The sequence below is a fragment of the Heloderma suspectum genome, chromosome 4 (genome assembly GCF_057233095.1).
Source record: "Heloderma suspectum isolate Gila_16-S chromosome 4, 16-S_ref, whole genome shotgun sequence".
Classification (NCBI taxonomy): domain Eukaryota; kingdom Metazoa; phylum Chordata; class Lepidosauria; order Squamata; family Helodermatidae; genus Heloderma; species Heloderma suspectum.
In genome coordinates this window covers 307,573,518-307,600,567 of record NC_139461.1, presented here as the reverse complement: position 1 = coordinate 307,600,567, position 27,050 = coordinate 307,573,518, and the positions used below count along the sequence as shown (strand labels likewise).

Below are 27,050 nucleotides of genomic sequence, written 5' to 3'. Positions count from 1 at the left end.
TTCTCTCTGTCCCATCAGCCAGGACAGCTAGACTGGTGGGGACGAGGGAGAGGGCCTTTTCTGTGGTGGCCCCCACTCTGTGGAACTCCCTCCCTAGGGAACTCCGTCATGCCCCCTCTTTAATGAGCTTCCGTCGTGCGTTAAAAACGTGGTTGTTCAGGAAGGCATTTGGGGTGGGTTAGGGTATTTTAGAAAATGTTTTTATTGTAGAATTTTATTGTTTTAAACTGTTTTATTGTATGTTGTACATCGCCCAGAGTGGCTGGGTGACCAGCCAGATGGGCGATTAATAAATTTAATAATAAATAAATAAAAATGAGGTAACTCATGCACAGTGGGACGGCCTGCTTGTGAACTAGTGTGGATCCAAATTCTCATAATTTACCGTTTTTAAGCCAAATATACCGGGTGCCAGTTTGTTTCCATTCCCAATTCAAATATGCTGGTTTTGACCTTTAAACCCCTAAACAGCTTGGGTCAGGATTACAAATGTAAAATTTCTGGAAATTTTGAGGCTATGGGGGAAAAAACCTAGGCTTTTTTTCCATTTTCTTCCCTTAGGGGAAAACGGAAATTTTGGGGGAAAAATAAGCAGTATTTATTTTTTTAGCGCTCTTTACAGATCTAAAGTCACTTTGTTGCTTTAAGTCAACCTTCCCCAATCTGGTGCCCTCCAGATATTTTGGACTTCAGCTCCCATCAGCCTCAGGCAGCATGGCCAATGGTCAGGAATGCTGGGCACTGTAGTCCAAAACATCCAAAGGGCATAAGGTTGGGGAGGGCTGCTTTAGGAACATAAAACAGCCTTTCTGTTCCTAAAGTTATTTTATGTATAACTCAATTTGCTCATAAAATTATCATTATATTTAAAAGCTTTTAAAAGTAAACTCAGTTAGTAAATGTATAATTATTATTGTCTGAATAGATTAGAACTACATTAAATGACTGAAACACAGGACTCTACAGAACAAAACCTAAACTGTCAAGAATGCACAATGGTGACTCTACTCACATGTTGGGAAACTGAGCATAAATGTCAATCAGTAAAATATACTTTAAATCAATAATTTTAATATGGAATGAAAGAAATAACTATGCTGGGAATCTTAAAGAGAGGATTAAAAAAAACATTTTTCCCCATGGCTTCATTATTTCCAGACATTTTACGTATCTAGTCTTTCTATAAAAGCGTTCTCATTACATTGTTTTAAGAAATCATTTTGGGGGGAATAACGGCTAGGTAACAATATATAGCTACTTTGTCTGAAATTCTAAAAGAAAATATTTCATAATCCAAAGCTGTTCAATTTTTCAGAAAAACAAAACAAAAACGGTCCTCAGAAAAAAACAGGGTTTTTCAAAATTTTTCTGTTTTTTTTCTGCGCCTTCACATCTCTAGTCAGGATTCGTAGTAGCAGCAGGAGTAACGTTATTGTTTAGCTATAAGCCATAGCAAAAACAGAACGGACATTCAGAGTTGAGCAACAAAGTCAGCTTTCAATTTCCTGGCTGCCAGCACAAATAAGGAAACACGTAAAGTAACGGAATTTTCAGGATCAAGCAACAGAAAACATACAAATTCACTTAGGTGTAACATCCTCAGAAATTCTTCCTGAGCCTAAACTCAAGGACATATTTTTCACGTGGATCCTTACGAAGAGGGCATTGAATAGCATAATGGACAATAACCTCAGTAACGGTCTTACAAAACACACAAGAACGCTGTTCTAATGGTAATTTCTTATAATGGCCTTCTAAGAAAGCAGGGATCAAGGTCAGGATTAGAACTCCTCCCATATGAACCAACACCCTCGCCCTCCAGCTCGCTCCCCCAGCACTTGAGATCTTCTGAGGAGGTCCTGCTCCAGATTCCACCACATGGAGAGGTTAGGGGAAGGGCTGTGACTCAGTGGCAGAACATCTGCTTTGCATGCGGAAGGTCCCAAGTACAATCCCCGGCATCTCCAGGTAGGCCTGAAACCCCGGAGAGCCGCTGCTGATCAGTGTCAACAATACTGGGCTAGATGGACCAAGGACTTAACACAGCAGAAGGCCGCTTCCTGTATTCCTAGGTTAGCCTCTGGAAAGAGCAGGGCAGCACCCATGCTGCCAAGGGACCTTTGTGTAGTCTCCTCCCAGCTGTTTTTCTGGTGGTGGCCTAAGGCCTTCTCTTTTTGACAAGGCTTTCTGTTATTGACACCACCTGTCATTTTGCTTGCTGTCTGAAAGCCTGCACTGAAGGAACCAAGTGTAATTCATTCAGAAGGGAGTTCCACAGCCTTGGGGCCCTGCTGAGAAGGTACACAAGCAGGACCACTGAAGCTGATCTTAATATAAGGGCAGGGTCATGTGGGTGAAGGCAGTCCTTTCGATAACCTGGTCCCAAGACGTTTAGGACTTTAAAGGTTAACACCAGCACTCTCAGCGGGGCTGAAATGCCGGGTTGGATGAATCAGAGGTTGGAATTAAGATTGCTGGGAGAATTATCAACAACCTCCGATATGCAGACAATACTACCCTAATGGCAGAAAGCGAAGAGGATCTAAAGAGCCTCTTGTTGAGGGTGAAACAGGAGAGTGCAAAAGCTGGTTTGAAACTCAACATTAAAAAAACTAAGATCATGGCATCTGGCCCCATCACTTCCTGGCATATAGAAGGGGAAGAAATGGAAGCAGTGACAGATTTTACTTTCTTGGGCTCCAAGATCACCGCAGACGGTGACTGTAGCCATGAAATTAAAAGACGCTTGCTCCTTGGGAGGAAAGCTATGGCAAACCTAGACAGCATAGTAAGAAGCAGAGACATCACCTTGCCGACAAAGGTCCGTCTAATCAAAGCTATGGTTTTCCCAGTAGTAATGTATGGCTGTGAGAGCTGGACTATAAGGAAGGCTGAGCGCCAAAGAATTGATGCTTTCGAACTGTGGTGCTGGAGAAGACTCTTACGAGTCCCCTGGACTGCAAGGAGGTCAAATCAGTCCATCCTAAAGGAAATCAACCCTGACCACTCATTGGAAGGACAGATAATGAAGCTGAAGCTCCAATATTTTGGCCACCTAATGCGAAGAGAAAACTCCCTGGAAAAGACCCTGATGCTGGGAAAGACTGAAGGCAAAAGGAGAAGGGGACGGCAGAGGATGAGATGGCTAGATAGCATCACCGATGCAATGAATATGAACTTGAGCACGCTCCGGGAGAGAGCGCAGGACAGGAAGGCCTGGCGTGCTATGGTCCATGGGGTCACGAAGAGTCGGACACGACTGAACGACTGAACAACAACAACAACAATTGGTACATCTGATGCAAATCAGTGTTACCTGTTCCAGCTTTCTGGGCCCACAAACATCTAGTCACCCCTCCATGCCAGAAGGAACGCACAGTTCCTTTGGCCAGAGAACCAATGGCCAGTGGGAGGCTGCCTCCCCGGAAGAACATCTTGGCAAGTGAAGGGACAGCTGCACGGAGCTTATTTTCGCCTTTCCCTGCCAGAAGGAGCACCTATAAGAACTTCAAAACTAAGAACTGGTGTCTGAATTCCGCTTTTTTTCTCCTCCCTCCAAATCCCTTTTCCTTTTGTGTCATGTTTTTTAGACTGTAACAGTGATAGCAGGGACTGTCTCATTATTAATCTTTGTAAGCCTTTTTTGATGGAAGAGTGGGGTAAAAATACTGTAAATAAATAATAAATATTTTCAACTCTGACAGTGGGTGTTTTAGGAAGAAACATTTCCTACTTTTTAACTAGAGGTGCTGTGACTAAGAACGGGACCTTCTGTAAGCAAAGCGTGTGCTCTACAACCACACGTGCCCGGTCTCCTATTATGGGTAGGCTGGCTGTTAACCATGTGAGTCACAAGGATGCCTTCAAGGGGCTTTTTCTAACCACAGATATCTGGTAACATGTTTATTTTATTAAATATAGTGGTGGAAAACATCTCACTGATACTTAGCAGTCATTGTATCATTCACCATTGCCAGTAATTCTGGCTTTCAGAAATGCAGTAAATTTCTACAAAACAACTCACCTTTATCAGTCCTTTAAAAAAAGTTGCAGTTGCTCTTTGCTTTCTGCAGAAGTGAAGACATTAGCTTCAATCCAACACGCAGTTAAGGGCTCTGGGACGGCAGTACAGAGCACATATCCTTGGAAATAAGCCCCACCAAACCCCACACGATGCTGCATAGGAGCTGGCTGCACAGCCCACGACATTCTGGTGTAACAGAAAAAAAATTGGAGAGATGCTCTCCATAAGATGTCCTGGAATACAAACACTCCATGAAAATTATGAACGGGTGGCAGCCTCAGATGAGCCACAGAAGAGGCAAAGAGAGAGATCTCCTTTTTAAAAGGCATTGCTACAATTAAATATGGAAATGAGGGGAATCCTGAGAACTAATTATATATTTCCACGGCAGCCCTCATTGCTGGGTAAACTATATGCCTCCAATACACTCTTGACTAATGAATGGGGTGGCATGAGAGCGAGACAAAAATAAAACATTTTTGTTGTTTTAAAAAATACAAGTCACTTCAGATCAGCCGTTCTCCCATCCCTAAACCACAATTGCTACGTTGGCTCTTTGCAGTCTCTACGGCCCAGTGAAATCCCAGTACAGTCACACAATTTCCAATCACTGTACACTCCATCAGCATGGCCTTGGATGCTGCAGTCTGTTCCATGCGTGGCACTTGTGATCTGGGCAGGAGCTAGGATATTCAGCTTCTAGGCACACTTTCAACCCCTCCCTATCAGTTACGTCCTGAGAACACACTCTGACCACTACACCTCAGCTGGGTTCTACAAGCACCACCTAGCTAGTAAATAGCAGTCTTGAAATTTGATTCCGAGAAAGATGCGTATAATCACCCATTTGTCTCTCCAAGCCTCCAAATGAGACTTCCTCACTACCAAGTGCTAATGGGGGGGGGGGAGGGGGAGCTTCTAGCAATACATGATGAAGCAGCTTGTTTTTCTTTTCTTTTTTGGTATGCGCATTTACCCAGAGACCATCTGTGTTTTCTTGTTAGTGGTAGTTCTTCCGGTTAGCAAATCCAGCTTCGCAAATAAGCCTGTAAAAATTTTGTTGTTGTTGTTCAGTCGTTAAGTCGTGTCCGACTCTCCGTGACCCCATGGACCACAGCATGCCAGGCCTTCCTGTCCTCCGCTCTCTCCTGGAGCATGCTGAAGTTCATATTCATTGCATCAGTGATGCTATCTAGCCATCTCATCCTCGGCCATCCCCTTCTCCTTTTGCCTTCAATCTTTCCCAGCATCAGGGTCTTTTCCAGGGAGTTTTCTCTTCGCATTAGGTGGCCAAAATATCTGAGCTTCAGCTCCAGTATCTGTCCTTCCAATGAGCACTCAGGGTTGATTTCCTTTAGGATGGACTGATCTGACATCCTCGCAGTCCAGGGGACTAGTAAGAGTCTTCTCCAGCACCACAGTTCGAAAGCATCCATTCTTCGGCGCTCAGCCTTCCTTAAAGTCCAGCTCTCACAGCCATACGTTGCTACTGGGAAAACCATAGCTTTGCTTATACGGACCTTTGTCAGCAAGGTGATGTCTCTGCTTCTTACTATGCTGTCTAGGTTGGCCATAGCTTTCCTCCCAAGGAGCAAGCGTCTTTTAATTTCATGGCTACAGTCACCATCTGTGGTGATCTTGGAGCCCAAGAAAATAAAATCTGTCACTGCTGCCATTTCTTCCCCTTCTATATGCCTGGAAGTGATGGGGCCAGATGCCATGATCTTCGTTTTTTTAATGTTGAATTTCAAACCAGCTTTTGCACTCTCCTCTTTCACCCTCAACAAGAGGCTCTTGAGATCCTCTTCGCTTTCTGCCATTAGGGTGGTATCGTCTGCGTATCTGAGGTTGTTGATAATTCTCCTGGCAATCTTAATTCCGACCTGTGATTCATCCAACCCAGCGTTTCTCATGATGTACTCTGCATATAAGTTAAATAAGCAGGCCGACAATATACAGCCTTGTCGTATATTGTCCTTTCCCAATTTTGAACCACTCGGTTGTTCCATGTCCGGTTCTTACTGTTGCTTCTTGACCCTCGTACAGGTTTCTCAGGAGACAGGTAAGGTGGTCTGGTACTCCCATCTCTTTAAGAATTTGCCACAGTTTGTTGTGATCCATACAATCAAAGGCTTTAGCGTAGTCAATGAAGCAGAAATAGATGTTTTTCTGGAATTCTCTTGCTTTCTCCATGATCCAGCGAATGTTGGTGATTTGATCTCTAGTTCCTCTGCCTCTTCGAAACCCAGCTTGTACTTCCGGTAGTTCTTGGTTCGCATACTGCTGAAGCCTAGCTTGTAGGATTTGGAGCATAACTTTGCTGGCATGTGAAATGAGCGTAATTGTGCGGTAGTTTGAACTCTCTTTGGCAGTGCCCTTCTTTGGAATTGGAATGTAAACTGACCTTTTCCAGTCTTGTGGCCACTGCTGAGTGTTCCAAATGTGTTGGCATATTGAGTGCAGCACTTTAACAGCATCATCTTTGAGGATTTTAAATAGCTCAGCTGGAAGACTGTCATCTCCGCTAGCTTTGTTGTTAGCAATGCTTCCTAAGGCCCACTTGTCTTCACTCTCGAGGATGTCCGGCTCAAGTTCAGTGACCGCACTATCATGGCTATCAGGGACATTCAGATCTTTCCTGTATAGTTCTTCTGTGTATTCTTTCCACCTCTTCTTAATCTCATCTGCTTCTGTTAGGTCCCTGCTTTCTTTGTCCTTTATCATGCCCATCTTTGCCCAAAATGTTCCCTTGAGATCTCTGATTTTCTGGAAAAGAACTCTAGTCTTTCCCATTCTGTTGTTTTCCTCGATTTCTTTGCATTGTTCATTTAAGAAGGCCTTGTTGTCTCTCCTTGCTATTCTCTGGAACTCTGCATTCAGTTGGATATATCTTCCCCTTTCTCCCTTGCTTTTCGTTTCCCTTCTTTCCTCAGCTAATGTGCTACCGGCTGCCTGCCCACAAACGTCTATATTTGTCATGTGTAGCCTTAAAAAAAAAGTGTGTGCATGTGGGGTGAGAGAATTACACATTTTGAAAGGCTTTTATGAATAGCCCGCCTGGGGGTGGGCTATACATAATTTACAGAGGAAATTCATATAGATCAGCCTCCCCCAATCTGACGCCCTCCAACTCCCAGAATTCTGGAGGGTAGCAGGCTGGCATTAGCTGATATATAGTCTGGCGCAAAAGACATACACTTGGAATTAAAGAATTCTGAGCCCAGGAATTTGTTTTGAGTACCAGAACTGAACAGGACTCACAGTCCTTCCACACCAAAATCCACTCTGGTTACCCCAAGCTTTCATTTCAGCAGTATTATTGACGGTGGGAGGTGAGCTATTTTGTTGCTGCTATTATTATTAAACAAGTGGGTGTCAGAAATCATTGCTGATCTACTGCAGATTACCCAGAAAACTACCAGTAGATCCAGATCTATCTTCTGTCTATTACGGGTCTTCGTGTGCTGTCAGGCAGAACTATCTATCGCATTTAGATCCCACTTTTTGCCAAATGGCCTCAAGGCAAATTACACCGAAAACCTTAAATATAATACAATTAAAAACATAACAAAATAATTACAGCAGATGAAACAGCAAGACTGGCAGGTATAAAAGCAACAAATGAGGCCATTACAAGGGATCTCAAATTTCACAAGAAGCCATTAAAGACATGAGCAAGGAAGGTGACAGGCGAACCTTTCTAGCGAGGGAGTTCCATAATTTGGGCACTACCACAGGAAATGTTCTGGTACCACTCGCTTAGCCTGCAAGACGCACCCAAGGGCAGAGCTGCTGGTGTGGATTGCGATCAGTGGGCAAGTGTGTGTGACAGAAGGCTGTTGTTGGACCTCATTCTTTTTTTAACAAATCCACAATTCTGAGCCAAGACAAGCTGAATTCGGCAAGCTCTACCAATGATGCAAATTAATGAAATTTGCATATAATTACTTTTTTGTATGAATTGATCCAGCTAGTCACAGAGTGGTGCAAGATGCTATGCGGGGCACTTGAAGGCCCCACAACAGGGGCCACCAAAATCCTTCGGAGCACACCAACGCATACACAGCTGGGGAGATTTCACTGCACATTACCTATTACGCTCTCCAAGCAGGATTGAAGCATCTGTTGCTTCAGTCAGGCTTGTAATATGCTGTGAATGTAAAACCTGCCCTGGCCAGAATGTTCACTTTCATTATATAAACCTCTCATCCATTTTTGCTTCTACATGAACAAGAATCACAGGTTAACATACAGCAATACTAGACATGATGCTAGACCAAACGCATCTTGAGTGGGCGTTTTGCCTAGAAAGGCAGGATATACGTTTTAAGATAAATAAATATAAAATGTGACAGATGCACGTATTTAAAAAAATATTAGTAGCAGGGAAGGTGTCAGTAATGTAGGGTGGGAAAGTTTCCATTTCATAAATTAGTAACAATGAATGGATGCCAAATGCAAATACAATATTGGCAGTTTTAGGGCGCAATCCTATGCAGATAGGTGGCTGCCTCCGAACTCGCCCACAGCTTTCAGTGCTTTTGCCTTTTTCTTCAGTTTGAACCATGTATGGGAAGTACTTACTGTTGTCTTTAATTTTGTATAAATATTCCAATAAAAATTTCTATATAATATCACATTTAAATCACATTAAGTGTTATTTCAGGTCAAACATTTGTGGACAATTTTTTTTTTAACATGGGGTACTTTTAATATCCAACAGTACAAGAGGCGACTCTACACATGGACATCACCAGATGGTCAATATCGAAATCAGATTGATTATGTCCTTTGCAGCCAAAGATGGAGAAGCTCTATACAGTCAGTAAAAACAAGACCTGGAGCTGACTGTGGCTCAGATCATGAGCTTCTTATCACAAATTTTCAGCTTAAATTGAAGAATGTAGGGAAAACCACTAAACCATTCAGGTATGACCAAAATCATATCCTTTATGAATATACCGTGGAGGTGATGAATAGATTTAAGGGATTAGATGTGATAGACAGAGTGCCTGAGGAACTATGGACAGAGGTCCGTAACACTGTTCAGGAGGCAGCAACTAAATCCATCCCAAAGAAAAAGAAATGCAAGAAAGCAAAGTGGCTGTCTGATGAGGCTTTACAAGTAGCTGAGGAAAGAAGGGAAGCGAAAAGCAAGGGAGAAAGGGGAAGATATATCCAACTGAATGCAGGGTTCCAGAGAATAGCAAGGAGAGACATTAAAAAAACGAAGATCACGGCATCTGGCCCCATCACTTCCTGGCATATAGAAGGGGAAGAAATGGAAGCAGTGACAGATTTTATTTTCTTGGGCTCCAAGATCACTGCAGACGGTGACTGTAGCCATGAAATCAAAAGACGCTTGCTCCTTGGGAGGAAAGCTATGGCAAACCTAGACAGCATAGTAAGAAGCAGAGACATCACCTTGCCGACAAAGGTCCGTCTAATCAAAGCTATGGTTTTCCCAGTAGCAACGTATGGCTGTGACAGCTGGACTATAAGGAAGGCTGAGCGCCAAAGAATTGATGCCTTCGAACTGTGGTGCTGGAGAAGACCCCTACGAGTCCCCTGGATTGCAAGGAGGTCAAATGAGTCAATCCTAAAAGATATCAACCCTGACTGCTCATTGGAAGGCCAGATACTGAAGCTGAAGCTCAAATATTTTGGCCACCTAATGCGAAGAGAAAACTCCCTGGAAAAGACCCTGATGCTGGGAAAGTTTGAAGGCAAAAGGAGAAGGGACAGCAGAGGATGAGATGACTAGATAGCATCACCGATGCAATGAATATGAACCTGAGCACACTCCGGGAGAGAGCAGAGGACAGGAAGGCCTGGCGTGCTGTGGTCCACGGGGTCACAAAGAGTTGGACACGACTTAACGACTGAACAACAACAACAACACTTTTAATTATCTTTGTTGTTTACTAAATACAAGTGAAATAAATATGCTAAATTAGATAACTCTCTAGGCTACCAGAAAACTTTCCAGTGCAAACTGAAAGTTTTATCTTGCAAATCACCCCATGAAAAGTAACTGGAATAGGAAAAATTTTCAGTTCAAAATTAGCTGGAACACCCACATCACTAGAGGGGTGGGGGTGTTGCATCAGGACCACAATGATAGGAACAGAATTTTAAGCCTAGCACCATTTTCTCTATTTAAATTACCTCCCTATAGCTGGGTGTATGGGGGAAAACATAGATACCAAGGAGACAGTCCTAGCTCTGGGCCAGATTCCACCCCCACCGCCTATAGCTGCTATTGACAAGTTACTGCAGGGGTCGCCAACGCAATGCCTGCGGGGACCTCCAACAGCACCTAAGAAGTTCTCCCTTCCCTGCCTCCTTCAAAAACAACAACAAAAAACACCTTGTAAAATGTTAGGGCAGTTGTCTTTCTCTCCCTTCCTAGCCCCTAGCCTTGCTCTTTCTGTCCCATTTACCCCTTTGCCTTGCTACTTCCCCCTCCCACCCAGCCTCTAGCCTCTTCATTTCCCCCCACTTCTTTAGCTCGCTGTTTCTCCCGCTCCTAGCCTCTAGCCTTGCTCCCCCTCCATGACACCTCAAGCTTTACTCTTTCTCTCCCTTCTACCTTGCTATTTCCCTGTCCGCCCCCAGCCTCTAGCCTCACTATTTCTCTCCACTGCCCGTCTTTAGCTCACTTCTGACTGACCAGGGCCCCATGGCAGCCATTACGTGACTAGCCACATCCTCCGTGGGCTCCATTTTGTGGTGGTTCCCACAGAAGTTTCTTAAATTCCCAAATGGGCCCATGGTTCCAAACAGGCTGGGGACCCCCACATTACTGCAAGAGCTCCTGCCTTATCAGTGTTCGTTAGTGTGCGGAGAGTTCTTCTCCCATTTGGGCAAAAACTCCAATCAACCTTGGCTGATTCAACATGTCAAGGTGTGAACTGAAGGGGGCAGGGTTAGTACGCCCAGAGATGTCGGGGGCAAAGCCAGCGTGCACGACCTCGACTCTCTACCACCTTCTAGGCCCTCACGTGTTCAGGCAAATGCCTGAACAGGGCTAATGTCACATCTAGTAGTGCCCATCAAGAGCACCCCAGAGGTCGATTCGCAGGCAATTTAAGCTTCTAATATACACAGGGCCAATTCTGGCTGGATCCACACAAACATCCTCCACTCCAACTGAATTTGTTTACATCATGTAGGACAGCCTTCCCCAACCTGGGAGAGGCCAACACATCTGGAGGGCACCACATTTGGGAAGGCTGACGTAGGGTGCGGCTGGCTGAAAAAAGTGGAAGCACATCACACAAAGAATCAGCTTCTAGGTTCCCCACCACGATCACCACTACAATTTTAGGTGTCAGTCAAAAACATTTTTATTCATCCCAGCATTTTAAACTCTGTTGGCTGATGCACTATTTTATCTCTGCTGCTTTTAATTTGTGGGTTGTTGTGTTACAGGTATTGTAAATGTTTATTCTGTTGTAACTGCCCTGAGTCCTAGTAGGATTTAAGGGCAGTGTAGACATATTTTAAATAAATAGGTACTCTCTCCCCAACACGAAGAGCTGCTTTTTCTTAAAGGGCTATAAGTTGCAGTACCAGTGCTTCCAGACAGACAACACACACACACACACACACACACACACACCTCGGCTTATTTACCCTTCAGTTGTTAACCTCTGTAATCCTTCCTTAAGATTTAAATCAGACAAGTACCGATGTCCAAAAAGCATAGTTATCGAAGACCAGCAACACTGGGGCAGATAAGTACCTATTAATCACTAGTTAAGGCTCTATAAAAGACAGCTTAAAAAGAGTCAATAGCTATTTAATCAGCATTTCCCCTTAGACAAAATGGAACGCATTTCCTAACTCCCTTTTGAAAAGCATTCCTGTGCGGTGTAGTGGAGAAGCTTCCAAAGAGACAGGAAAGAAATGCAAGCCAAATAGCATATCTGTTTTAAAGAAAGGTTGTTCATATGTTTCGTGCCAAGATAACCTATGTGCCAAGAAGAAATCTAAATTCAGCATGCAACATAAATTATGCAAATCATTAAAAATAACACTCAATGTACATTTTTTAGGACAGTTGCCAAAGATCCCAGGCGCCTATCGGCAGGATGGTGGCACCTCAGAATGTGTGTTCTTTTTTAAATGTCCCTGTCCCTACACATGGATGGACTGGAGGTTAGAAGATTTGATGCTGACTCCCAAATATTTGAAATGTTGGCATCTAAGAATTTTAACATTTTCCACGACCCTGGAAACTCACAGCAAATGCAATAGCTATTTAAATAAACAAATAATCAAGGAACAGAATGGAGGCAGGAGAAGAGGCTGAGACAAGGAAGGAGCCATAGGGGAAGCGTGGTTGAGGGAATATCACTCTAGCATCCCAACTCTAGTTGGATTCAGGCAACTGGGTTCCACTGGGGCTAGGGATGATAGCATAGTGGTACAGCACATGCTTTATGTGCACAGGACAGGTAAAAAGCCTGCATTAAAAGGCTCATGGTAGTAGGTGACAGGAAATGAGACCCTGGAGACACTGCCAGTCGGATTATGGGACTAGATGGTCAAACAGTCCCAAGACACAATCTGAAGGCACATGGGGCAGCCACTTTGCTGCAGCTAAGCAGGTCTGGCTCTGGTCAGTGCTTGGAGGGAGACCCCCTGGGAACCACATGTAGCCCTTGAGCTCCACATTGGAAGAAAGGGGGGATATAAACATACATACATACATACATAAATTAGTCTGACCGGCTATATGCGTTTCCTATATAATGCAGGTGGCAAATAAATCATACACTAAGGGAGCAATCCTATGGCCACTAGACACTTTCTAGAGGGCCATAGGATATGCTCTTTTCCGGGAACCGACCTTGGAGTCCGGGCTTCCTCTCCCCTTGTCCGCGCTTCCTCAGAGGCAGCGCAGAGAAGCCCCGTCCTCTGCGCTCGTAAGAGGAGTGCAGAGCAACTGCAAAGGGGTGTTCTGGGGGGGGGCGCGTTCCAATGTGGGGAGACTGGACCTGCACGTATGACACATCCAATGTCATGGATGGCACTTCCTCTCTCGGTTGCCCCCCCCCCCGCCACTAGACAGCCCAAAACGGCTGTCTAGCAAAAAAGAGCAAGGCAGGAGAGGCGTGGAGGGCACGATCCCCCCCCCAAGCCTCTCCTGCCTTACTTTGGATAGGTGGTCGCCTCCGAGTTTGGAGGTAGCTGCCTATCTAGTTAGGATTGCACCCTGATGCAAGTCATTCGTGTCACACTGATGGTCTAAGAGGGGAAAAAATCAAAACAGAAAAATGCTTGCAGTTTTCAAATGCTCTCCTGTTTATTTAGAATAGAATAGTATAGTAGAATAGTATAGTAGGGTTGGAAGGGGCCTACAAGGCCATCGAGTCCAACCCCCTGCTCAATGCAGGAATCCAAGTCAGAGCATCCCTGACAAATGGCTGTCCAGCCTCGTCTTGAAGGCCTCCAGTGTGGGAGAGCCCACCACCTCCCCAGGTAATTGGTTCCATTGTCGTATTGCTCTTACAGTCAGGAAGTTTTTCCTGATGTTCAGCCGGAATCTGGCTTCCTGTCACTTGAGCCCATTATTCCGTGTCCTGCACTCTGGGATGATCAAGAAGAGATCCTGGCCTTCTTCTCTGTGACAACCTTTCAAGTACTTGAAGAGCGCTATCATATCTCCCCTCAGTCTTCTCTTCTCAAGGCTAAACATGAGCCTTGTTTATTTACCTAGGGCCGAATCTTGCTTCCCAGGAGGGACCAGGCAAAATGCTTACTGACAATCCACAGGTGGTTTCAAATCCTGCTGTGCAGGAAGGAGGGACAAATTTGTTAATTTCAGTTTCTCTCATCTGCCCAGTCTTAAATTCAGTTAGTCCTGAACTTTGAGATTATACACATTTTTTCCAATTGCCTAATATACACATTTTTGCAAGCAATTTTCCAACTATAATTTATTTTTGAATGCTTTTTTCACGAACATAGGCATTTTTGTGTGGACTTTGCCCTAATACGCATCTTGTGCATATTTTGATTGGAGAACTCCATCACGAATTCAGAGAAGCGCAAATTCAAAAGGATAACTGAGTTTTGGTTTACGTATTGGTTCAAAAGTGTGCAAGTTCACATTAAAATGTGAACTGAACAAATTTCTCCTGCATCCCCACTCTGCAGTGCCTTCAGCAGTGTACTAAGGCAACTGGGACCCCCTGTAATCTAGTTAGGCTGCTAAACTTAGCATGATCACCTCAGGGCACTGCACCTCTTGAGGAAGCATGCAAAACTGCAAAACAAATTCCGTTTCTGGAGTTTCACAATGCCCTAGGCCAAGGAAGCGGAACCTCCAGCCTTCGTGCCTAATGCCAGCCCCCCCTTTTTTTGTCTCATGTGAAATACTAATTCAATATGAAAATGGCTTGTAATACATTTATTTAAACGTGCAATATTTAGCAGCGAAATCAGCAATGAAAGGGACTGCCCATTATCACAAACTCTGCACAACTTCTGTACATTTTAAGAGAGAAAGGAGCATTTCAGTCAGAAAATCATGTGAATGAAATGGACCCTCTTAAAAATGATACTTTCCTTACTGTTTTCATTGGCCTCTGTAATTTGATACTCTATTAATAAAGATAAATATTTCCTTTCTTTTTCTGTGCAATGGTTCACTGCTGTGTGAACCAATGCTAGAATGCAGGACACGAATAACGATAAAGGCAGCCACCTACGTACCCCACAAAACCTCGTAGAGTCCAAATCAGTGAGTCCACTCTCTGTTTTGCTTCTGTTTTTTACTCCTTGGGGCGCTGACGCAGGCTTTCAAACACTCCGGGCTGAAAAGCAGTGCTTATGTTTCTAAGAAGACACATGCCAGACTTCAGCTATATTCAGAAAGCTCACCTCTTGCCCCCCCTTCTCCCTATGCCCCATTGAGCAAGGGCTTCTTGTGGTCACTCAATACAGAGGGAAATTTACTTTGCACATGCCCAGAGGATGCACTCCTCCATTTTCACAGACTCCAGGATTACATTCTGGTCCTGGGTTCCAGGGCTGAATCCCTTCACATATCAAGCCCTCTGCTCAATTATCTTCCTTTGTGAGGATACTTTTGAAATTTCTAACGTGTCTCTTGGGGCTGATTCACACGTATCTATGTCTCACTTCGCCCGGGGAAGGATTTTACAAGGCACAAACCAGGAAGTGCCATTAATATCTGAACTTCTTCTCTGTGCTTCTACGAAACATTCAAAGCAGAACTCAGGCATCTGCCCCCCCCCCCCCCGGAGATACAAGAAGTCAACACACACCGAGGTGCAGGGAAGAAACACTCGCGAGCAACCCCTGAGCATGTGTACAGCGGCCATTGGTCTATCTAGCCCACCATTGCCTATTATTCGAACAGATGGCCGTGGTTCTCCAAAGCTCAGACAGTTTTCTCCCAGCACTTGCTGCCTGACATTCTTTACCTGGAGCTATTGGGGACTGGTCCTGAATTCTTACTCTTTCATTCTGTTGACTGGCACTCTCCCTTGGCAGTCAGAAAGCCACATGAACATTCCATGACATCACAACAGCCCAGCAAATGGAAACGTCTGGTTTAGCTCTGGCCATGTTGCAATCCCAGAAACGGCAGAAGCTGCCTTTGCTTTCTGCCACCTGGTTGACTCCCAGATCCAGGTTTATGCCCATTATGCCCAGGTTTATGCTTTACACCAAGTCACATCATGGTTGATCCAACTCGGTATTCTCTATACAGAGTGGCAGCAGCTCTGAAGGTTTCCATACTGTCCTACCAGACTGAACCTGGCCTGATCTCTGTGCCAGAGACTGAACCACAGACCTTTTGCAGCCAAGACTTACAAGTGTCCTGCAATCTCTCAGCAACTTAGAAGAGGACGGTGATGGCTTGTCCAATACAAAGATAACCTCCAGGAGTGGAACACAGCAAGAGAAGGAGCCAACTGAGCCTCGCGAAGAGAACAATTCCATAATTTGGGTGCAACCACTGAGAAGGCCTTTTCTCAACTGAGTCTCCATCATAGGTATGTCATAGAGAAGGGCCTCTCCGACTGAACTCAAAGGGACTTACTTCTGAGTCGCCACATACAGGATCACAATGTTAATGAGTCCGTGGCTGAAGTGATACTCAAACTTCCAAGTTAAGAGCTCACACATTTAGCCAGCAGACCTCAACAGTTGGCTATGTTACCAGCTCAGTAAAATTAATCCTCACAGCCTTAATTTAGGAATTATTATTATTATATCAGTGCACTGTTTCACTGGCTCTGATCCTCACAGTGCATCAGCAGAGAGTGTCTCAGTTATACCACTGTTCGCCACTTTTGCGAACATCTGGAAAGCTTTTTCCCAATTTCCCCATTGCATAATGGATCTGGATGAGTGGCAGGGTAGATTGATTTAAATCAAGGCTATTTAAATCAATGATCAATAAATCAGCAAGAAAAATGCTGGCTTAAATAAAGTTTCCCACGGAAAGCTTTTCATTTCCTGAACAGTGGTGCAAATCTGCCCACTAAGCCATGTCAATTTACAGCTAAATGGAGTATTATTTACACTGTTTCATTCTTACAAGCAGGCTTTGCATTTCTTTGCCTCACTGCATACATTTTACATGATTTCCTTTTCATCTATAGAGGAATGTCTTTAAAATATTCCCATATATGGTCTTTCTTATGACCAGCATGGCAGTTTGAGGTTAACAGCATAATCCGATACACGTCTCCTCATAAATACGTTTCATTAAGTTCAATGGGGCTTACTCCCAGGTAAGTGGGTATAGGATTGCAGCCTTAGTATGAGAATACAGGAAATGCACACTGAACAATTTCATCTTCTTTTTCTTTCCAGTGTTAAAGCAAACAAAATGAAATGTCTATGACTGATAGGCCAAAGCCTCGTTTGATAGTTATAGGACTGAAAATCTCCAATTTAAATGTTTTAAAATCCAATTTTGGGGATTTTTTTAAAGCAATAATTTTTATCCACCCTGCTATGCTGGGCAGTATCTAATGGTACCCAGATACAGAGCAGACCCATTGAAGTGAATGGGCCTAGTTCACATAGGACTATCATTGGATACTTACTGTCTTAAGGCACAATCCTATGCATCTTTAGACAGAAAAGAAGGCCTACAATTCCCAGCATGCCCCAGCCAGCATGGATGGCTTGGGCACGCTGGGAGCTGTAGGCCTTTTTTTCTGTCTAATCATGCATAGGATTGCACCCTTCACTAGCTACTCTGCTTTGCGTAGCCAAACTTCACCATCACATAAGCACAGAAGAAGAACCTGTAGCTTGTGTCTTTCCACATGTGATTTAAGCCCAGAACTTCCAAGAAGCAAGAGCTGTTAGGTTGGACAGAACCGTTTTCATGAGATGAAAAACTGAAATTAATGCCCATGTTTGAGTGATTGGTAACTTCCTTTTTATGAGACTGCAAGCATAGCTTTAGCAAGTTTATGATGAGATTTCATTGTCACTATGTTATTTTTTAAGTTAGAGAAAAATGTAGTTGTTCATTTATGATCGTTTTAATCGACTTAAATAAACAAATTCTGATTTATTTATTAATTATCAATTTTTATCCACTTTGATGAGTGCTGGTTTTTGAACAGCGTGAGAGAGCTTAGCCAGTAAGGAAATTTAAAAACCAAAACCAAAACTTCCAAAACCGCAGGCAGAGCAATCCTATATTCACATTATGCCAGGATCGGAGATATGCTACTGTTACGCCATTGGAAGGGCCCTAACATCCAACATCTGCTCAGCACAGGAGGGGATGGGGGAAAAGACACAAGGAGAAGATGCAAGGACAGTGTAAACGTCAGGCACACCCACAATGCCCCTGGAAACACTGCCAATGCTGGCCTATCAGAGAATGCGCTGGTGAGGACGCCCACATGCAGCCAATCAACAATGGGGAAGTGTCCCCAGCACCACCACCCCACATCACCATGCACACATGATGCCGCCACAGCACCCCTAGTTTTCAGCCCTACTGGCTCAAGCAGCAACAACTCAACCACTGTCCCTCCAAGCAGGGATTCACTCCCCTTACGCTCCTCACGAACGCTGTGTTGTTAGCACAATACACACAAAGGGGAGGAATGAGGACGCACACATGCAACACAGGTCCCGCCCGGAGGCCAGATCCCAATCAACCACTCTCTGCCAACCAAGACACAACACGCGTGGCAACGTCACTGCCTTTATTAACAGCGTCCAGGTTGGAGGAAAGCCTGAATTGGGGGGACACGTGTGGGGTTGCCAACCGGTCACCCCAGTAAAGCTCCTGTGCCTTGGACAGTGGTTCCACAGTGTCTCCATGTTAGGACACCTTCACCTGTTCCGCAACTGTCTGCCACGGAGCTGGAGAAGGCATGGAGCAAGCAGATTAGCCACCTGGCCACTGGTGCTGTTCACAGGGTGGGCCTCCCTCCAGCTCTGCACAGAACGGTATGTAGGTTGGATCCTGTCCCTGTGGGAGCGCAAGGGAAGACACAGGCCGACAGCGATGAGCCATGGGCGGCGGCAGGAACACAGAATCCCTGAAGCAGGGTGCACAGCAGGTATGCTCAGCCAGTGCTCATGCCTTGGCCTCTCCCATGCACAATGGAGGGGAAGGGCGGCAAAGGCATATGCTTCCCCCTTGGGGGTTGTAGTGAAACACGGTGGGTGGAGCAGCCGTTTCTTCTGCTCCGTATCTCTGGGCTGTCGCCCTCCAAGGCAAAAGTGCTCATGAGTGACTGGCCGGCAGTAGCAACAGCAGAGGGCCCAGCCTTTGCCAACAGAGAGCTTACCAGCGCATGGGGCTGAGTGCTGAGAGCAGTGGGTCTCCTGCTCCCTGCAGAGGCAGGTGTGGAGAGTGTCAGAGCAGGACCATTGAGACACAACGAAATATTCACACATGGCAAAGGCTCTCCCATCGAGAGCCCATGTCAGAGTGCTGGACTGGGGCTGGGGAGGTCTCTGGGTTCTAGTCCCCACTCGGCCATGAAGCTCACTGGGTCACTTTGGGCCAGCCACTGACTCTCACCCAAACCCACCTCACAGGGTTGTTGTGAGGATAAAATGGAGAGGAGGAGGATTGTGTCCTTCGGGTTCCTAGAAAAAGGCGGGATATAAATGTAATATTAAATAGGGAGCAGGGGAGACAGTTGCACATGCGTTCCCTTGCTTACGTGTATGGGGTACTTTGTCCTGACCTCTTGGGGCGGAGTTTGGCATTCATGCCTGGAGTCCTAAGATGAGGAATTACTTGGGCTTATAGGCACAGAAGGATTAGCGGCGTGCTCAAGTTCCTACGAGTGTTCTACAGACAGGCTGGTTTTGTGCAAAATGCTCCATATCTGTGCAACGCGCTCGTTCTCCATTGTTTCTTATCACCGGAGTTCCCCCTTGTGAGCTCCAACTGTGCGCGACGGGAAGACAAAGCAAAATAGCCCCGCGCTGTCTGCCCTAGCATCTGAGTAAAGGTCACCCTGCGTGGGCCTTATATACCAGTGGAGGTGTGCTGGGGTTGGGTGTGGAGGTACACCATATCCCATGCTCTGTTGCAGCGACATAGGGACAGCTGTTCCCCCTTCCGGCGAAGTCGATAGGAGGGAAATTCCCTGCCCCAGGTCTAGGGGGCTGGTGTAAAGTTGCACCATTGGCTATGAATGGAGAAGGCAGAGGTTACAGCATACTTTTGTTCCTCATCTGCGCTGCCAGTGAGTCCGTCCTATTTTAGCCTTTCCACGAGCGTACGGGGGGAGTTCCATGAAATCCTGCAGCCACTCAGCTGGCAGATCTTGAGCACAGGATTGCATCTAAATGAATTAAAAAGTTGCACCAGGGTAAACATGATTCCCAACTCCTCCCATAAATTGCAGGGGATCCATGCCATATTTGGTTGACCCTAGCTGACTGGACCCACACGCGTGGCCAGAAGATATGGCTAACGAGGGCGTCTTAGGTTGTCCAATGTGTGGTCCTCAGGCACTGGAAATATAAGTCCCCACTGAACCATGGCAGGCGGACCAGAGTAACACTCACGCAGGCAGCCTCAGAGTGGCCAGCATAAGTGAGGTGAGGACATTTGGCGAAATATAAACACAGCTGGGGCTAGACGCCACTTCGACCCACACCGGGGGGGGGGTGTCGATTGTCTAAAGTCTCGCTATGTCAGGAGTCGGGGGGGGTCCCTCCTTTTTTAAAAATTATTTTTATACGTTATATATTTTTAGATTGTGTGTAAGTGCATGTGTAGGAGGGGGAGGTAAACATGTGGGAGATACAGGGAAATGGGGAGGGGTTCTTTATGTATAGAATAACAAAATATTTAAATAAAATGTAAATGACAACAAACAAATCAATTAAACCTAGAAATGAGGAGAGGGGAAGGGTAGTGGTTTGCATTATTGCTTGTCAAAATTTATATATATATATATATATATATATATATAAACATACACACACACACACACACACTTTCTCTCTCTCTCTAGTACTGAATTGAGCCCTCTGCTGCTAGAATGACACAACACAAAAACTCACAGCCATGTGGGAGTGGGTTTTTTAATAAATAAATATGAACTGTGATATTTCAATTATAACTCTGTTATTTTACCTGTATTTTATTGTTCACTTGTATTTCATTGTTATTTTTAATAGAAAGCTAGGTTATAAATGCACAGTTCAAAGTGCTGCTTATGACCTATAAAGCCCTACGCAACTTGGAACCAGGCTATCTGAAAGATAGCCTTATGAGCATGCACAGGTTTTTAGATCCTCGCGAGAGGCTCTTCTCTTTGTCCTGCCACCATCAGAGGCATATCTGCTGGGAATGCAGGAGAGGGCCTTCTCAGTGGCTGCTCCCAAGCTCCGGAACTCCCTGCCAAGGGAGGCCATGCTAGCTCCACCCTTGATGTCCTTGCTCCAGCAGGGAAAGATTCAGACAGGCTTTTATTTGCTGAAGGAGGTTTTAACTGGTGGGTGCTGTTTATTTCTTTTATTATTATTGATGTATTTTTAACTGATTTGCGTGACCACTACTTGTAGTGGAAAAGCAGGATATAATGGGATCAATAAATAAATAATTCTAATTTGTTAATTAAAATATTTATGTACTGTCTTTAGGCCCTCCAAAATGCCTCCAAGGTGGTTTGTGACCCTAAAAATACGTTTTGATAGAGTAAAACCATCCTAAAAACAATCACTTAAAAACTGCATCGAAAGAGAAGGGCAACCATTTAAAAACCATTAGGGGCGCAATCCTATCCATGTTTAGACAGAAAAAAGACGTACTATGCTGGCTGGGGAATGCTGGGAGTTGTAGGACTTGTTTCTGTCTAAACATGAGTAGGCTGCGCCCTAAAGGTTGGTGGAGTTGGCTACCCGCCTAAACGCCAGCACAGAAGGAGCCAGTCAAACCCACTGGGAGTTAGTTCCAGGACTGGGGTGCTGCCACTGAAAAATCCCTCTTTCATGTCACCGCCACGCATGCCTCCCCTGGCAGCGGAAGACAGAGCAGGGCTTCCGATGACAACCGCAATAGAGTATTTTGGAGTCAGAAATTATCCAAGACTCAGAACAACACATTTACGAGATCCAAATCTAAAAGTATATTTTGTGAGGTACACAGGAAGCCATGCTGGCGGGGGATGAAGGGGTTTGTAGTCCAACGTATCTAGATGGTGCCAGGTTGGTGCCCTAGAGAGGAACTCACAATATATATAAATACACACTGGGAACACTTCTGCAGGCTCCTGCAGCTGTAATCGGAGTCAAAACGGAGTGGTCCACTTGAAAGAGGTGTTCTGCCAATCTCCCTGTACTGAAAAATGCTTTCCCCCTTGTTTGCAAGGTTTAGCTTGTTATCATATCTAGGTAAAGGTCGGGCCACCATTTCCGTCACAGCGTGAAATTGCTTTGAACCAGAGATGAAGGAAGGTGCCAAAATTCCTCCTCAAAAGAGAAGAGAAACCTGCGTACAAATCAAGAGAGCCCCCTGCCGGCCCCCGCTCCCTGCCAACCTCAGAGCGCCCCGTGATGGGTGCAGACGGAGCGAGGGCCAAGTGATTCTGTCTCTTTTTAAACCCGCATTCCCATCTGTTCCCAGGTCCGGCGCTAGCTCAGAGATGGCAAAAGTTCCAACCCCCACCTGAGCACTCCCCAAATTTCTATCTAGCAGACACCAAGAAACCTCCCTAGCTCCAACCCTCAGAGCAATTTCTTAACTTTTTTTAAACACACACACACACACACACACACAAAGGTAAAGAAAGGAATCAAAATGCATAAACAGGCACACAATTTTATTTAAGAAAAAAAAAGTGTGAGAGAATGTCGACAGCCCAACCTAAGCATGACATGAGAAGCAACATAGCGGGCTGAACTAGTGTTCACCTCGCTGAGGCACATGTCTGTCGTGCGCTCTGGCAGCCAAATTAGGGGATTGCCCTCTTGGCCCTGATATTAGATGGTTTCTTAAAACCATTCTATTCTGGAGGGCTTTTTTTTTTTTTACTTAGAAGCAGGGATTAAAAAAAAATTATTGACTGCTGACATGTTTTTATGATGCTGTCTTACTATTTTTTGTTTTATAGTTAAGACTATTTTGTTCTGTGATAAATATGTAACGTTCAAAGCTGCTTGTTATAGAAAGGCAAGGCATAACTAATAAAATAAATATAAATACATTGCAAAGCCTGTAGGGTTAAGAATACATGGGGACTCTGCTTTGAATACAGTGGATATGATCTTACTGCATGTGGGCCTGGCACCAACATGCGCCAAACTGCGCATGCACAAGACAATTCTCTTCTCTCCCCCACATAACCTTTCAGTGCGTATACTTGGGAACATGGGAAGTTTGTGTCAGACCATTGTGTCAGTTGGTCCATCGTACACCAACTTGTAGCAGTTCTCCAGCATTTCAGACATGAATGTTTTCCAGCCCTACTTGGAGAAACCAGGGATCAAACTTGGGACTTTCTGCATGCAAAGCATGTCTCTACCACTAAGCTACAGCCCTCACAGGCACCAAGTCTCTGACCGATCATGGGGAATGATGGCGTTATGGGGAATGAGAGACAAGCTGGCTGGGGATCCGGGAAGTGTCCATAGGCCTCCTCTTTCCCATAGGCCTGGCGAGCTGGTGGAAAGCCTCCTGTGCCCAATGGGGATGCTTCCACATTTGGGCTCATGCCCAGTATGAGCCTTCACCCAGCTCCTCATGCCAAAGGAACGGAGTGGCTGTAGCATTTGCTGTTTAACAGCTTAGGTTCAAACAGTGCTTGGGAGAGTCATTTTTAATCTGTGGTTTATAAACGATCTTTTAATTAAATATCACATCTTAGTAATTTCACCATCCTGCATTTTGAAATCTGAGCTGCATGCCCGGTGCCAAAGCAAAACAAACAACATTAGTAGCCACCGTTAGAAGGCACGGATGCGCTCCAGCCAGCGGGGAGGCTGCAGGGGCCTCGGATGCACAGGACGTGACTTCTGAGCCACAGCTATCCAGAGTTCAAATCCCCCCATAGCCACAAACCCCTTAATCAGCTGCGCGCAAGTCACGTTCAGTCTCAAATCTCCCCAAACTGTAATGCAGCAGTATAGCAATGCCCTACATCAGAGGACTGCCATGAGATCAAATCTCTGCACCGTCAAAATTACTTATACTGCCATGGCACTTTAAACGTCCCTATTGTAAAGCGCTCAAGAAATAAGAAACCGATGAAACGGCCTTCTACAGAATCAGATATCTGGTCCATCCGGCCCAGTGCTGTCTACTCTGACTGACGGCAGATCTTCTCCAAGGCAAGAGATCTTCCCCATCCAAACATCATTTCAAGCACTGAACAGTCAGGGATTCAACTTGGGATTTTGCGTGCAAAGCGTGCGTGGAGAAGGAGAACAGCAATAACAAAACAGGGCTACAGAAGAAATGCATATCACCGCACAAGGCAAAAGCCCTTCTTCCATGTAATTCTCGGCTAGGAAGGAAGCACCAGACTAGGGGAACAGGGAGGGAGGGAAATCCCATACTTGAGTCCCCCTGCCATATTTTCTGCAAGCGAAGGGGACATCACTGCTCGCTGGCTCTGTGTGAAAGCAGGGATTCCCTCGCTCCAGCGAAGGATGCCAGTTCTCCAGGGTGGGGCGGGCGGGGGTGGGTGGAATCTTTGCACTCAAGGGGAGGAGGGAAGGGAAACCCCCACACCAGACTCTGGGAAGGGAAAGCCCTTGCACGTCCCCCCTCCTCCTTTGCAACAGCAATGAGGAACGTAGAAGGGATGTGCAGCGAAGCAGGAGGGCTGGGTGGGGGGGATGTCTCTTGCAGGCATGCATGGATGCTAGCTAGTAACCAAGGAGGAATTGCAGCCCAGCAAGGAGGGTGAAGGAAGAGACTGCTGGGAATCTGCATGTGTATGTGTGTGTGTGTACACGCTGGATATACATAAATATGCGCTCCCAGCAGTCTCTTCGTGTGTGTGTGCGCGTATCCCCAATCTATTAGTGTTTGCATTGCTCCGCTTGCCTCGCGCAAGAGTGACAAGCGGCAGCGCTTGCCACGCGACACGCCCGGCAAATTCCCGGGTCGAGGAGGAGGAGGTCGGCGGAGGCGGGCGCGCGGCGGTCCGATGCACGGCTTCCTCCGGAGCCCCGAGCCCGCCTCGAGCGCGGCGCAATCCATGCGCCCCGATGCAACGCTCCATTTCCCAGCAGTGCTTCTCTCTCTCTCCCTCCCACCCACCCACCCCCGTTCTGCAAACACACGCGCAGCGTTTCCTCTCCCTCACTTTAATCACTTGCAAACCGCCGCACATGGCTTTCATTAAAAGCGAGGAGGATGCAACCCCTCACCCACCACGCCGGGGGGGGGGGAGATGCTCCCTCTCGGTTGGCAATGCAGGATCCCACCACCACCTCCCCCCTCCTCTTCCTCCTCAGTTTTTGCAACAGCTTGGAGACGATTTCCCCCTTCTTTTCTCTCCCCCCCCCCTCGCCCCCGGTGTATTTACCAGTCGCACACTTGATGCATTCATGTAGACGGCTAGACTCACTTCATTTCTCCTCCCCCCCTCCTCCCTCCCCCATGCGACAATTGAGGGAAACGGAGCAACCGATTTGCAGCACAAGGCGAAGCGGCAAGCAAGACAGGAAGAGGAGCGGAGAAGGGACCGGCCGGAGGTGGGGGGAGGGGGGGGCTATAAGGCTGACTCCGATTTCGCTCCTTTTCTCCCCTCCTCCACGGAAACACCTCCCCGCAATCCCGCTCGCAATCCGGGTCGCCTCGCACCGCCCCTGCGAGCAGGAAGAGTTGGATCCCTTCCTTCGCACGTTCACGTCTATCTTGCCCCGCAAATAAATAATAAATAAGGGGGGGGGTACTCACGTCCTGTGCATCCGAGGCCCCTGCAGCCTCCCCGCTGGCTGGAGCGCATCCGTGCCTGCCTTCCCCCCCCCCCCGCCTCTTTTTTTTTTTTTTTTAAAGCTCCAGAATCGACACCCTTTGAGGAAAGAGAAGGAGGAGGAGGGGGGGGGGGTTGGAAAGCAAGCTTTAAAAAAATAAGAAAAGAAAAAAAATACTGGCTGGCAGGGTCTCCACTGCGCACGCGTCCCCCGGCCCCAGCGATTGACTTCCTAAAGCAACGGCTGTTTTGCAGTTCCTCGCGTCAAGCCCAGATCAGTCAGACGCTTCGCGCTCCTCTTTCGCAGGACCGACCGGGCAGCAGCAGCAGGGAGCAGAAAGACCGTTGCTTGACGCCCCCCCCCCCCGCATGCATGCATGCAAGCAAGCAAGCAAGCAGCGGCAGCGTGCAAAGCAGCCGCTGAAGGAGAAGAAAGGAGGGGTGTCGTGTGTTTTGTGTGTAAAGGAATCACAAATCTGCTCACATCTGCATTGCATCTCCCGCCGGCAGAGGTTGGGCAGGGGGCAGCTTCCCCTCCCCGGCCTGGCTCCAGATGCGAGAAAGTTCAGCCGCGCCTTCTTTCTTCCTGCGCGCGCGCGCGCACAACTTACGGCTCGGGGGCCTCTTCGGAGGCTCTCGGGTTGCCACGCGCCTTTCTTTGAGCAGATCCCTATATATGGAAACCCCAGGATTTATTTCCGGTGCCAGGCGCGATGCTGGAACGTATTTTAGGGAGGATGGGGGTGGGAGGGCGTCCCAAGAGGGCCTCCGAGAATGTGCAAAGTGCCTCCCCTTTCTTGGCGACCGAGGGCGGCTTGCGATCTTAGTGGAGAAAAGAGTGGATGGTATTTTTTCTCTCCCCCGTTCTCCCCAGGTCATGCCCGAATGGCGAGTCTGGGGCCTCTGAGGCGGAGGCAGGTCACAGATGCATCACATCTGCCGTCTGGACACTCAAGTTCTTGTCTGGGGGGGGCGTTACTTGTTGGGAAGCATAGGGAGTGGGTCTGTGGGTCACCCGCATTTCTGCTGTCTCGGCTGCTGTGTCCTGATCAGGTGTAGCAAATGCTGGCCCGGCCCTGGTTCAGATTTCACGTCCACCACAACCTCCCAAGGAGGCCTTAAAAGCAAGGCACTTTTCCGCTCAGCTGTGATCAACTCCCCCACTCCCCATCTGCAACAAGGGGATGTGTACTGGTCTGCCTTACAGGGCTGATGTAAAGTTTACTGAGATGTCTGGACTCTGGACACTGATAGTATGTTAAGGGTTATTTATTAATTGACTGCCTTCTTCCTTACGCCCCTTATCAACACCAAAGACCCTGATCCATCATGATCAGCATGGGAGGCACTGGTCCCAGCTATCTAAGGCTATGTGGGCAGGTACAAGAGTCAGCGTGGTAGAGCGTCTGACTAGGACAAGGGTGAGCTGAGTTCAAATCCACACTCATCCATGAAGGTCTCCGGGGTGAGCGTGGGCAAGTCACTCTCAATCTAACTTATCCCACAGGGTTGTGGTTATAGAAATGGAGGGGGGAGCCATGTACATCATCTAAATGAGATAGAAACATAATCAGTAACATGAGATGGTTTGTTATGGCAACTGAGAGCTCACA

At 46.5% G+C, this 27,050-nt stretch overlaps 1 protein-coding gene across 3 annotated transcripts in view; it reads right to left on the bottom strand.

Annotated features, from left to right (window-relative positions):
* Positions 1-26,207, bottom strand: part of RGS19 (regulator of G protein signaling 19) — a 72,838-nt gene extending 46,631 nt beyond the window's left edge. Inside the window, exon 1 of one of the 3 annotated variants that reach the window (XM_084854405.1) lies at positions 25,922-26,207. The gene's annotated coding sequence lies outside the window, so the exon portion shown is untranslated. Of the gene's footprint in view, positions 1-25,047; positions 25,190-25,421; positions 25,648-25,921 lie in introns of those variants that run through there. The other 2 variants (XM_084854404.1, XM_084854406.1) reach the window with 2 other exon arrangements.
* Between the last annotated feature and the right edge of the window lie 843 nt (positions 26,208-27,050).